The following is an 11837-nucleotide window of genomic DNA, read 5'->3' as shown; positions in this document are numbered from 1 at the left end:
ACATACCAAAGCAGACCTGGCCTCTGGGTTCTTCGAGCACTCCTCAGTCCACACCTGTTACCGGACATGGCTGGTATACAGTGCCCTCTACCCTGAACTTTCCAGGCCAGTGCCTGGGTTTCCCTATATAATTGAGACCCTTTGGTTCCCTAGCTCTCTCTACATTTTTTCTCTCTCCCCGAGGGTATGATCTTTCTCTCTCTTTCTTCCTCCTCTCTGTCTCCCTACCTTCATGGAGACTTCAGTAGCCTTGTTCCATGGGACCAGTGAACCCTCCCAAGAGCTGCATCCGATAAACCTGCCTTTATGCTTTGATCTAACCTGACTTGAATTGGCCTCTGGGACTGCAGGCAGAGCTGGTAGGCCCTGCTGGCTGCCAGCCTCTGGGATTGCAGGTAGAAATGGGGGCCCAGGAAATGGCTACTTAATCTTCTTTTTTAATTCTCTCATATGTTTCAACTGCAGTTTCCTCTCCTTCCCCTCTTGCTGCCTCCCCACGCCCCACCTCCCCTTTCCCCCAGATGCCCTCAATGCCTCCCCTCAGGAGAAAAGCAGGCCTCCCAGGGACATCAACCAAACACTATATAACAAGCTACAATAAGACCAGGCACACATCATCACATCACAGCTGGAAAAGGCAACCCAGTAGGAGGGAAAGAGTTCTACAAGTAGAGAGGAGTCAGAGACAGCCCCCAGCCCCACTGTTGCAATTTCCACAAGAACACCAAGCTACTTAGACATAACATATGTGTTGAGGACTTAGGACTGACCTCTAGAGGCTCCCTAATCTCTCGAGTTCCCATGACCCTGTCAGTTGATTCTGTGAGCCATGTTCTCCTATTGTTTGGCTGTGGTACTCTGTCTGCATCTTCTCCCATCAGTTGCTGGATGAAGTCCCTCTGGTCTCTTAAATGACAGCTCTGCTAGGCTTCTGTCCCAGCACTCATGTTGTTTGCAGCATTATTCATAACAGCCAGCATGTGGAAACAGCCGCTACCCTGAATATTCAGCTGTTCATCCAAGATAGTATCCAAGAATGGTTGCCAACTAAAGACAGAATCCCCCCCCCCTTTAGAAATCTAGAGGCTATAAGATCAGTTCAGCCAATATTCCACGATGGATGGGGGAGGGGCTCATGAGGCCCCACCCCTACCTAAAGTGTTAGTGGCAATTGATGGCTACTGGGGGAGAGAAAGTCACTTTTCCTTAGGGGTCTGGCCACAGGTAGGATTCTCAGGCTCTTGTGAATGACCCTATGCATCTACAGGCAGCACTAACTAGACTCAGTAAATTGTACAAAAAAAAAAAAAAGGAAGAGGACATGAAGGTGGTGGGAGGGTCCTAAGCAGCTAGTGGTGCACATGATTGAGATATATTGTATCAACAACTTAGTTGTAGCAACAATTAAGACAAAGAATAGAGTAAGCAAAATAGGGTGTGGTGAAATGTATTCAGTAAAACACACTCTTATCTAAAAAAAGTCTGGGTTAGAATTCAACAGTTGGAAAGGTCTTCCCCTGTAGCTTCTCCAAAAGTTTATTTATTCAAAATCTGAAATATGATATACTTCAGTACAATGAGCATAATATGAAGTCAATATTATCTTTAAAAATAGACCAATTCTTGTCAACTTGACACAACCTAACATCACCTGAAAGAAGTTGTCACAACTGAAGAATTGCTTAGGTTATGTTGGCTTGTGGCCTGTGTGAGACCATCTTGACTCATTGTTGATATGGGAGGGCCCAGCCTACCATGGGTGGTACAGTCCCTAGGCAGAAGGCCCAGCTGTTTAAGCTAGCCAGCTGAGTAAGGAAGTGAACAAGTCAATAAGCAACATTCCTATATGGTTTCTGTTCACGATTCCCACCTTGAGTTCCTGCTTTGTCTTTCCTCAGTGATGGGCTGTGACCCAGATGTATATGCAGATAAATACTTCCTCCTAAATTGTTTTCAGTAGAAGTATTCTATCACAACAAGACTCTAACTAGAAAAACAGACAATTCCAAACTCATGAAACATATAAAATTCACAACCATTTTTTTTTATCCCCTAACTTTGAGATTTCATAATCCTGATCCATTCAAATTTACATACCTGACATACTAATCTAAAGATTGCCCCCACTTCTTGATATTGTAGGGGAGAAAAATGTGGAAGTTGTCAGTATACAAGACCTTGAGCAAGAAACCTGACTTCTGCTCAACAATTCCATCAGCTCCTAGTGAGTGTGTAAACCAATGACATTTACTTGTGTCCTTCATTGTTCACACTGACCAAATCAGGCAGAGCTCTGTAGAGCAAGAAGGACTCAATTTCAATGTTCTGTTCCATAGGAATGCTCTCTGAAGAACAGTTGGTGTCAACTGAAGTCAGATACCATTAACCCCCAGTTACCTTTGTATATGAACGATATTAGCAAGTGATATTTGAATTTGCTGGCTTATGCATGTTGAGTTTTCAATGAGCATACCCCATGGGCACATCTAAAGAGGCAAAGAGTATAAAAGCTGAGGGTTATGTGCAAAATAAAATGTTCAGTATTAAGAGTCAGCAAGATGGTTTCATGGGTAAAGGTGCTGGTCACCAACGCTGATGCTCTAAGTGTAGTCTCTGGGACCAACATGGTATACCTTCACAGTTCATGCTTTGGCCTCTACATGTTTTCACACACATACACACACACACACACACAGAGAGAGAGAGAGAGAGAGAGAGAGAGAGAGAAGGGGGAAGAGATCATCACAATATTCAAATCTATGGAAAGTGCATATCAGTAGTTAGGCTGCAGTTAAGTTATATATATATTGTAGAATTGGAAAACAAAAAGAATTGTCAAAGTTAGAAGGAGCATTCAACATATCTATAACTGAGCCAGTATTCCCATGTACTTTGTCTTTAACAATAGCGTTTACCATCTTAAGATATGGGTGTTCAACCAAAGGTTGTGAAAAACTGAGGTGAACCTCCTGAACTCACAGCAACTATGATTCCATGCACAAGATCACGTCAGTCAAAATAATTCTATAGTGAATAAGGGAGGGGTCCATGCCCACTATCCATAGTTAAGGAGCTATTAGCAGTTGATTGCTACTTGAGAAAGGAAAGGCAAGGTTGTTTTTTTAGGTGTGTAGCCCCTGGTAGGTTGACCATGATCCAGTGGATGGCCCCACACCTGTGCATAACGGGAGGTACTAATTGAACACAATAGACCATAAATAAAATAAATATGGCATGAAGTTGGGGAATGCAAAGAGGAGGGACCTAGAAAGCATTGAGGATGGAAAGTAAATATGATCAAAATACATTGTATGCTTATATGAAATTCTCAAAGAATAAACTAAAAAATTATCCTAAAGAAATACAGTACTCAGGAAGACTTTTTAGCACCATAGATGGCATAAAAAAATCTGATTGCTAACTTAATAGTTCCTTTTTGAGTGTCAAAATGAATTAACTTAGCCAATGACTAATATTTAAAAAGTCAGGGAGAATTTATGTTTTAATATTATACAGGACATACAATCGCTTCTCGGCCTTTTGGCTAAGATCAAGTGTAATATACAGGACATATGTATTACATATTTTAAATTTTTAATTTCATCTCAGTTCCATACAAATATATTAGCCTGAATAAATAGACATTATGAATATCTATCTAGATAAAAAAAATTTTTATCACATTGCAAAATGCCTATTCAGCTGTTTCCTAAATATTATCATGCCTTTCCCTTCCTCTAGGTTGCTCTTTCTTTCCAGGCTCTTTCTTTGCCAAGGGGTGGAAAACTGAGACCTCAGTACCTGTCTGCTTATAGACTATCAATTCTAATGTAAATGAAGGGGGGAAAGAGAAAAGCCCTTTCCCTAGAAAACCCTATGAAAGTCTTACAAGGACTCCACTAAACCAGCCTTATAATCTGAGCAGCAGTTACCATGGCCTTTCTGTTTATTTCACAGGATGTCTTAATTAGCCACCGTCTGTATAATGATGGTCAGACATGCATTTTAGAACTGCAGACAGGGACAGGAAAGTCAGGTGGAAAAAAGAGGGGAGATGGCGTTAAGGGAGGGGACACATGGAATTAAGGTGCATTTGAGGAATGATGTGGAAACCTCGTGCAGCGGAAACATCCTAAAATATATGAAGGGTGATGCTAATGAAGTCTCCTATTACTGGGGGAGACAGAGTCCTAACCGACCATTTCTTGTCACCAAAGGAGGCTCCCAATAGCAGGACTGGGTTGCATCCAATTGAGTTGATGCTCAAAGGAGTCCCATGGCAATCCTCGAAGAACTCAATCCCCAAGACAGTGGGAAACTCTCTACAAACTGACAGCAGGGCCCAGTTGCCAAGGACAACAGTCTCACAACTCACTGAGCACAGGTAAGACAGGCTGGTGCCCACGTGGAACCTTCACCCCTAGGTCCTAGTGTCTTTGGTGTGGAAAGGTACTGTGCAGGCATTCAAAAAGAGACCCATATACACCAACCCAGCCACAAATCCTTTGACCTAAAATCTATCCTGCCTGCAAGATATGCTAGCGCAATGGTGGCACAGAACTTGTGGGAATAGCCAAGCAATGTCTAATTTGACAGAGAAGCTCCTTCCTGCAGCAGACAGGAACAAATACAGAGACACGCTGCCAGACATTATGCAGAGAGAGAATCCTCGGAACACACAGATTTAAATGGGCTGTCTTCATCAAATTCCTCCCCCTCAGAGCTCAGGGAACCTAGCAGAAGAGGAGGCAGAAAGTGTGTAAGAGTCAGAGATGGGGGACACCCAGGAGGAGAACAAGACCCTCTGAATCAGCTAAGCAAAGTTCATATGAACTCACAGCGACTGGAGCAGCAAGCACAGGACTAACTCAGATCTCCACACGGTCCTCTGTATGTTTATTATAACTTGCAGCTTAGTATTTTTATGGGACATCAGAGTGCGTAAAAAAGTGGGTCTCTGATTCTTGTGCCTGTTCTTGGGACTCCTTCTTTCTGTTGAGTTACCTTGTCCAGCTTCAATGTGATGGGTTTTATTTTATCTCATTATATTTTATTTTGTCATGTTTGGTTGTTATTTCACAGAAGCCTGCTCTTTTTTCATGAGAGACAAAAATGGAATGGATCTGGAAGGGAAGGGAGGAAAGAACAAACTGTGAGAAAAGGAGGGAGGGGAAATTCTAATAAGGATGTATTATATAAGGAAAATATCTACTTTTAATAATAATTTAAAAACTCACATAAAAAATGTGAATTCATTGTAAGCAAGGTGTGGGTCATATACCTGGGCTCAGGAACAGAACTAGTTGGTACTCCTAGGTCAAATGCACTGAAAATTATATGGCAGAAGATGACCAGAAAGGAAGATGCAGCTGTTACTGCCATCAGGAAAAAAGCTATTGTAAAGCAAACTCAATACATAGGAGACATCAGAGTGTCACACGGACTGTGTAAGTCCAGCGGCTTCACTTACTTCACGCTCTACTCTCTGCTTCAACGTGTTCCTCTTAAAAGAGAGCGTGACTAGTGAATAGGGTGTGTGAAGGTTATGTAAATCACAGGGCACTAAGTAAAGTCTACTGATTACATACGTACAACCCACACTAGATACTGAGAGCCTGCCTGACTCCATTTTTGAAAGAAGGAGCCATTATGCTGTGTTGTTAAAATTTAAGTTCTCATTTACTGTAAGGGCTGGTTTCCGTTTTTAAGAATCTGTTTCCTGGAACCTGATCTTCCCTAACCCATGACCTTGACTTGTTTTTGAGAATATCCTAATCCTTCCTTGTCACAGTGTCTTCCTGGTGATAGCTGGTTTGTTTTCGATTTTGTTTTTGAGATTTTTATGTACTCCTTCTACTCCACTGTCTCACTTCTGTAAACCTGCTTTGCTACTACTTATGATTTTACTCCTTAAAAGGGCCCTAAGAAAGGCTCAGTGCTGCTCTCTCTAGTCTGACTTAAGTGGCAGTTATTGGCCAGCTCTCTGGTACGTCCCAATAAAAATCAAGCTTGCTTCAAATTTGACTCAAAAATTGTGGTTAGGGGTCTTATTCTCACCTCAAGGGCTCATAACTGCTCAGCAAGTATTACTTATATCTCTCACTTTACTCTAAAATATCTGCCTTACCATGATCTATTTTATTTAGAATAAATAATTCAAGTTTTATGATTTGAGGGGAAAAAATTATTCCTTCATTAACTACCCAGCAGCTGTGTAACTCTCTATGCTCTATTTGTGTTAGACTTCCTAGACAATAGGATAGGATGTTTTCATACATTTTACTCATGTTAGGATGTATCACAGAGAATGTATAATCTGGCAAAAGAGATGTGTGAGATGAAGTTAGGTAAATGAATGCATGATGATTAAGGCCCTACATTTGACTAATACTCTTCCTCCATAAAACTGATAAAGGACAGAATGGTTAGATAGAAGTATTTTTAAATTCTTCATCATAAAAGCATGTTTGTATTCCATATTGTAAAAATGTGCACACTGTTAGTGGTTGGGCTTATTATTTTAGTTAAGAGAGAGAGACAGACAGACAGACAGACAGACAGACAGACAGACAATATATAGTGTACCCTGACCTGAGCCCACAAGAATAAAGAGTCCCAGGGAGGTATCACATGGGATAAGCAGGGATGAGAAATAAAGAAGACAAAATCATTAGCTGAAGCTAGGGGGTCTTGCATAAGCTGATGACTTACAAGTTCACTAAGAAGTGCAGCATCCTATACACTATTTGCAGGGGGGAGGAATGGCCAAGGTCAGCAGAGAGCTAAATTAAACATGTTGGCAAAGAGAAGATGCCAGACCTCAGACACATCTGCCTCCGGACAGATAAGCACAGCCCAAGAGAGTCCTGTCCCCAGAACTTTGACTCCTCTGAGGCCCTGGCTCCATCCCTAGATTGGCCTGGACAAGGACACAGAACTAAAGCTACCTTTGTCCTTTCATCAGGGCCTCTGAGAAAGTTCCAGGTGGTCTGGCTTCCCAGAGTACCTACATGCCCATGGGGAAATACAACGTTGGTAGCAGAAGACACTAACCAGACCTTGGGTTTCAAGTAACTGAGCCCAGCCACTCAGAGAATGCAGAAAGTGAGCAGGGCTGATAAAGAGAGCAACCCAGACATCGTAAGTCTCAGAAAGGAAGCTTTCTTCCCAGCCCTGACCCCAAATAATCTGCTGTCTGGAAATGAGAAGGATGACTGTCTTTAGGATGCTAGCTTGCTCTCTTCTCCAATTGCCAGTTCTCAAAATAAAACACAACCTGGAGGCTCATTGGCCTCAGACAGGCAACACTACTTTATATTCCAGTTATAAAACAATCCAAACACTATGAAAGATCTCATTATTAGATCAGCTCTAAAGCCCATCTAAAATCAACTTCAGTCATTTTAATAATTGATTTGCAATGCCAAACTAAAGCACCAATGACTGCTGTTATTTGATGGAATTGTAGTGAGAATTTTGGTTTCTTTAAAAAAAAAAACCCAGATGTATTATGTGAATATGTTTTTGTTTTAATCCCAGATGTGGGATATGGGCTGATTCCACTTGCACACAGCCATTAACTATGATTGCCTTATGCTCTAGGAGGCGTGTGATTTTTGCAAGCTGCAGGTAGTTTAATTCTGGGGATTCTGCGAAGTGGATAAATGGGAGAGCCCCAAGAAAGCACACTGCTGCTGCCCCCACTGTTACTGATTCATGCTGTTGCATTTGCTGGACTGCTGCATATTCAGATGACAAAGATTGGCCTTGCCTCTAGGAACCAAAGCCCCTAATCAATAGGAAGCAGTAAAAAGGTCTACACACCATTTCCCTTCTAACCGTCTTTCTCTCCTACCTAGTGTTGGGGTCTTAAAAGGGATTTTGATGAAGAACACAATAAAGTAGAGCAAAAAAGTGTGCTGAGATGGAACAATAACAGTTCTTTCTTCTATTTTCATCCCATAAGAATAGAAAGGACAAAGGAACTCAAAATATTCTAACATCTGTCCATATGAGAATAGTCAGATCCTAGGTACAGTTCACATAGCTGGAGCATATGGTTATTCAAATAAGGCCTCCGCTTAATTGTGACCTGAAGCCAGTATCCACCACACAGAGCTCAGAAAAGATTTAAATTCAAAATTGACGTAAAACTTAACTCCAAAATAAAAACAAAACAAAAAATAAAAATAAATAATGGATCTATGTTCATATTTCCCATTCTGAGATTTTGCATGAGTTATCTAATATTAGTTGACTTAATATTTCCTCTATGAATAGAAAAAAAACCCACCAATACCAATCAGGCTCTCTGAGAGCTGTCAAACCTCACATATAAGCAAATCTCTGATCTGAGCCTGTAGCAGAAGTTTGTAAACCCAGCTACTCAGAAGCTAAAGCAGCAAGACCTTGAGTTTTACATTTATATCAAAACTAATACTAATACGATAAGAATAAGAATGTGGAGAGGCAATTGAGGAAGATGCTCCTGGTCCTCACCCACACACACATACAAAGAAAAAAAGATAACAGCATCTTAAGGTGACTTTGTTGCCATAGACTCCAGAGGAAGGACAGTGGAGACGTTGCTGGGTAAAACTGAAGAATTCCCTGTTACAACGCAGATGGCCACCATATTCTACAGCACAAACTCACAGGGTCAGCAGTGCACGGGAAGCATGCCAGCACTAGAAATACCATCCTGCAGATTGCCCTGCTTTACCAGCCCCAAAACCACAAATGAACACACAAAACCCAAGGCACTCAGCTGATGCTCTGAGGGTCCTGATGCTAGGAAAAGGGAAACAGAGCCAAGCCGGTTTGGGGTGTTTACAGAGCTCTGGTCTCCTCAGCTGCCAGGGATGATCCAGCCTTCAGAAAACACCACCGAAGCCTTCTGCACCCAAGGTGTGTAATGATAATAAGTGAGACAATCAATAATAAATGAGACAATCAGAGGAAAGAGATGGTATAAAGCAATCCTAGACTCACTGTGTGTTCCCAAACATACAGAAATGGCTGAAATATAATATGTGATACATGACTACTGGACTGCAAGAAGCAGCAATCTGCATGATGATTTGGGAAACTCCAAAAGGTGTTCCAAAATATTTACAAGTCCACTGATGAGATTGTACATGATAACCACTGTGGGTTCTTGTATTTAGGGGCAAAGGAAGCACTCATTTTTGCCAATACAGAAAGCCTGGGTTGAGAATTTGTGCACACACATATGTACATATACACACTCAATTGAAAACAATTTAGGACAGAAAGAGGGCCAGGTGTGGTAGTGAACGCTCACAGAGAACAGGCAGATCTCCGTGAGTTCAAGGCCATCCTGGTCTACAAAGCAAGTCCAGAACAGCCAGGGCTATTACACAGAGAAACCATGTCTTGGGGGAAAAAAAAAAAAGAGGACAGAAAGGAAACACATAAAATGCATTAAAAGTCATTCTAAAATTCTAGATTTCATCAGCCTTAAACAATAGTAATCTTTAAAAGCCAAGGTCCTAAATATCAATTGTGGGGAGCTGCCTTTCGTGGCTCTTGGCTTAAAACATTGGGCAATTCCACCTTGTCTGTAGACTCCATTTTCTATATCTCTGCCTGGCACGTAGCAGGCTGGGGTCAGCCCAGGCCACTCCACCTGGACCTGCTGCCTGACACGTAGAGGGCTCCTCCGGGTCCTGGGTGGCCGCTTGCTTATCTTGTTTCCATAGCTGAATTCCCTCAGAGCTCACTCCCTAATCATGGAGTTCTTCCTGCCAAGGACAGATGGTGGGATATCTGCCGTTAGGTTCCCACAGCAACCCTGCCCTTGCCCTTGAAGCTTGCCTATAAAACCCTGTAAGAATTTTCAATAAACGGGGCTTGATCAGAATCCAGACTTGCCCTCATTTCTTCATGTCCCCTGTCCTTCTTTCACTCCCACGCCCCTTCCCAGGTTCTGTGTGAAGACCCTGCGGGCTGGGGCAATTAATAGTGCGATTTATGTTGCTTATATAAGAAAAATTTAAATCCAATGAGCCAGATGTTTGCACTTTATTGGCTCCAAAGCTTGCACAAAAGCGCATGGAAAGTATGTCCTCTCGCAGATCACAGTGGTGCCGCTTCTATGAAAATTTGTTACTTTTTCAAGTGAATGTTTTTGGGAAAAAATTACATATTTTGAGACAGGGTTTCTCTGTGTAGCCCTGGCTGTCCCGGACTCACTTTGTAGGCCAGGTTGGCCTCTAATTCGCAGAGATCTACCTGCCTCTGCCTCCTGAGTGTTGGGATTAAATGTGTGGGTTACCATGCCTGGCCAAAAAAAAAAAATTTTTTTAAAAAGCATCTTATTTATGAAAGCAAGAATACATCATCCAAAATCATGAGAGGCTGGAGAGGTAGCTCAGTGGTTAAGAGCATTTGCTCTTAGAGGACCAGAGTCCAGCTTGATGAATCCCTGCATTTACTGGACCTCCTTACAGATGCAGGAGTGAGCCCCAAAACAGTTATATCACAGAACCTAGGTGATGAGCTCCCAAAGCTGTGGAGATGAAATCTTCCTTTTCAGGGTCCATCTCCTGAGTATATTGGCACCTCCCAAACCACATGACTTGCCGTTGGGCAGAACTAGGTGCAGTAGGTGGGGCAGGAAGGAGAGAGTGGCTGTGAGTTGAGCTGAGGGCCAGCCACCCTCTCACTCCTACTTCCATGAGGGGATATTAACAGGCCCAGTCTTTGATGGAATGAGCACCATTGCTCTGGTGTTTTTAAGATGGTAATAGCCACAAAATGCCCAGAGGACAGCGTTTCCCCATACTAGGCCTTCTTGTGGTTTCTAAATACACTGCGGAGTGTAGGGAAAGTCAGGTGACTCTTTAATTTAATAAATGAGCTGTTTATGGAAGTAGAGGGTGCTTCGCTAACAACTGACCACTTTACTAGGCAAAAGGGAAGTAGATAGAAATGCATCTCAGTAATTTTCTTCAGTGGAGAGAGTGCCAACTTTCTTTTGTTTCAGCTGCTGCACAGAGAACAGTATCGTGTTTAAGCGGAAATGAAGAAGACAGGCTATTTTCTTACATGAGAGATTGAAATAATTATGGGAGAAGAGGTGAGGCTGTATCAAGTAAGTCAATGTAACCCTAACCCTCACTCTTATCTTTGGTTTACATTTTATTAACAAGATCCAATGTACATTTGAACAATGTGAGGATCTTACCAAAATATAGAATTATTAAGGGGTTGATATTACAGGGTCCAACTACCATATGCTCCACCCTCACTGCCTGGTCACTGGCTCCTCCACCACTTAAGTCAAATTCCAATGCCAATAACTGAAGTGACGGTAAAGGAAAGATAGTAACGTGGGCCCAGGGCGAGTCACTCTGCCACTGGTGTCTTCGCTGTGTATAGTAGTCACAGAGGAGCAGACAGAAACAGTGTCTTCTGGGCACGACAGGAATGTTGTACGAAAGGGCTCTTTCAGCAGCTACATAAACCCTTTGCCATATCAAATCAGTCAGCATTCCTGCATGGAGAGGGGCGGGGCTCAGGAGCCTCCACCCCTAGCTGAGGATCTATTGACAATTAATGGTTTCTGAAGGAGAAAAAGTCAAGGTTCTTTTAAGGATGTGGTGCCTAGAATGTCAACTTTACTCCAGTAGAAGACGCCACACCCGTGAGTATGTGGGCAGCAGAATTTACACTTGCTAGGTTATAGGTTTAAAAAAAAGAGGTGGAAGTTGGGAAGCAGTAGGGAAGTTGAAGGGGGAGCTTGGAGGAGCTAAGGGGAAGAATGGGGGGGTTGCTGGATATGTACAGTGAACATATACATGAAATTCTCAAAA

This window comes from Acomys minous (genome assembly GCF_964271855.1).
Source record: "Acomys minous genome assembly, chromosome: 2".
Lineage (NCBI taxonomy): Eukaryota > Metazoa > Chordata > Mammalia > Rodentia > Muridae > Acomys > Acomys minous.
The sequence above is the reverse complement of the archived record's forward strand: the minus strand, read 5'-3'. Positions refer to the sequence as shown.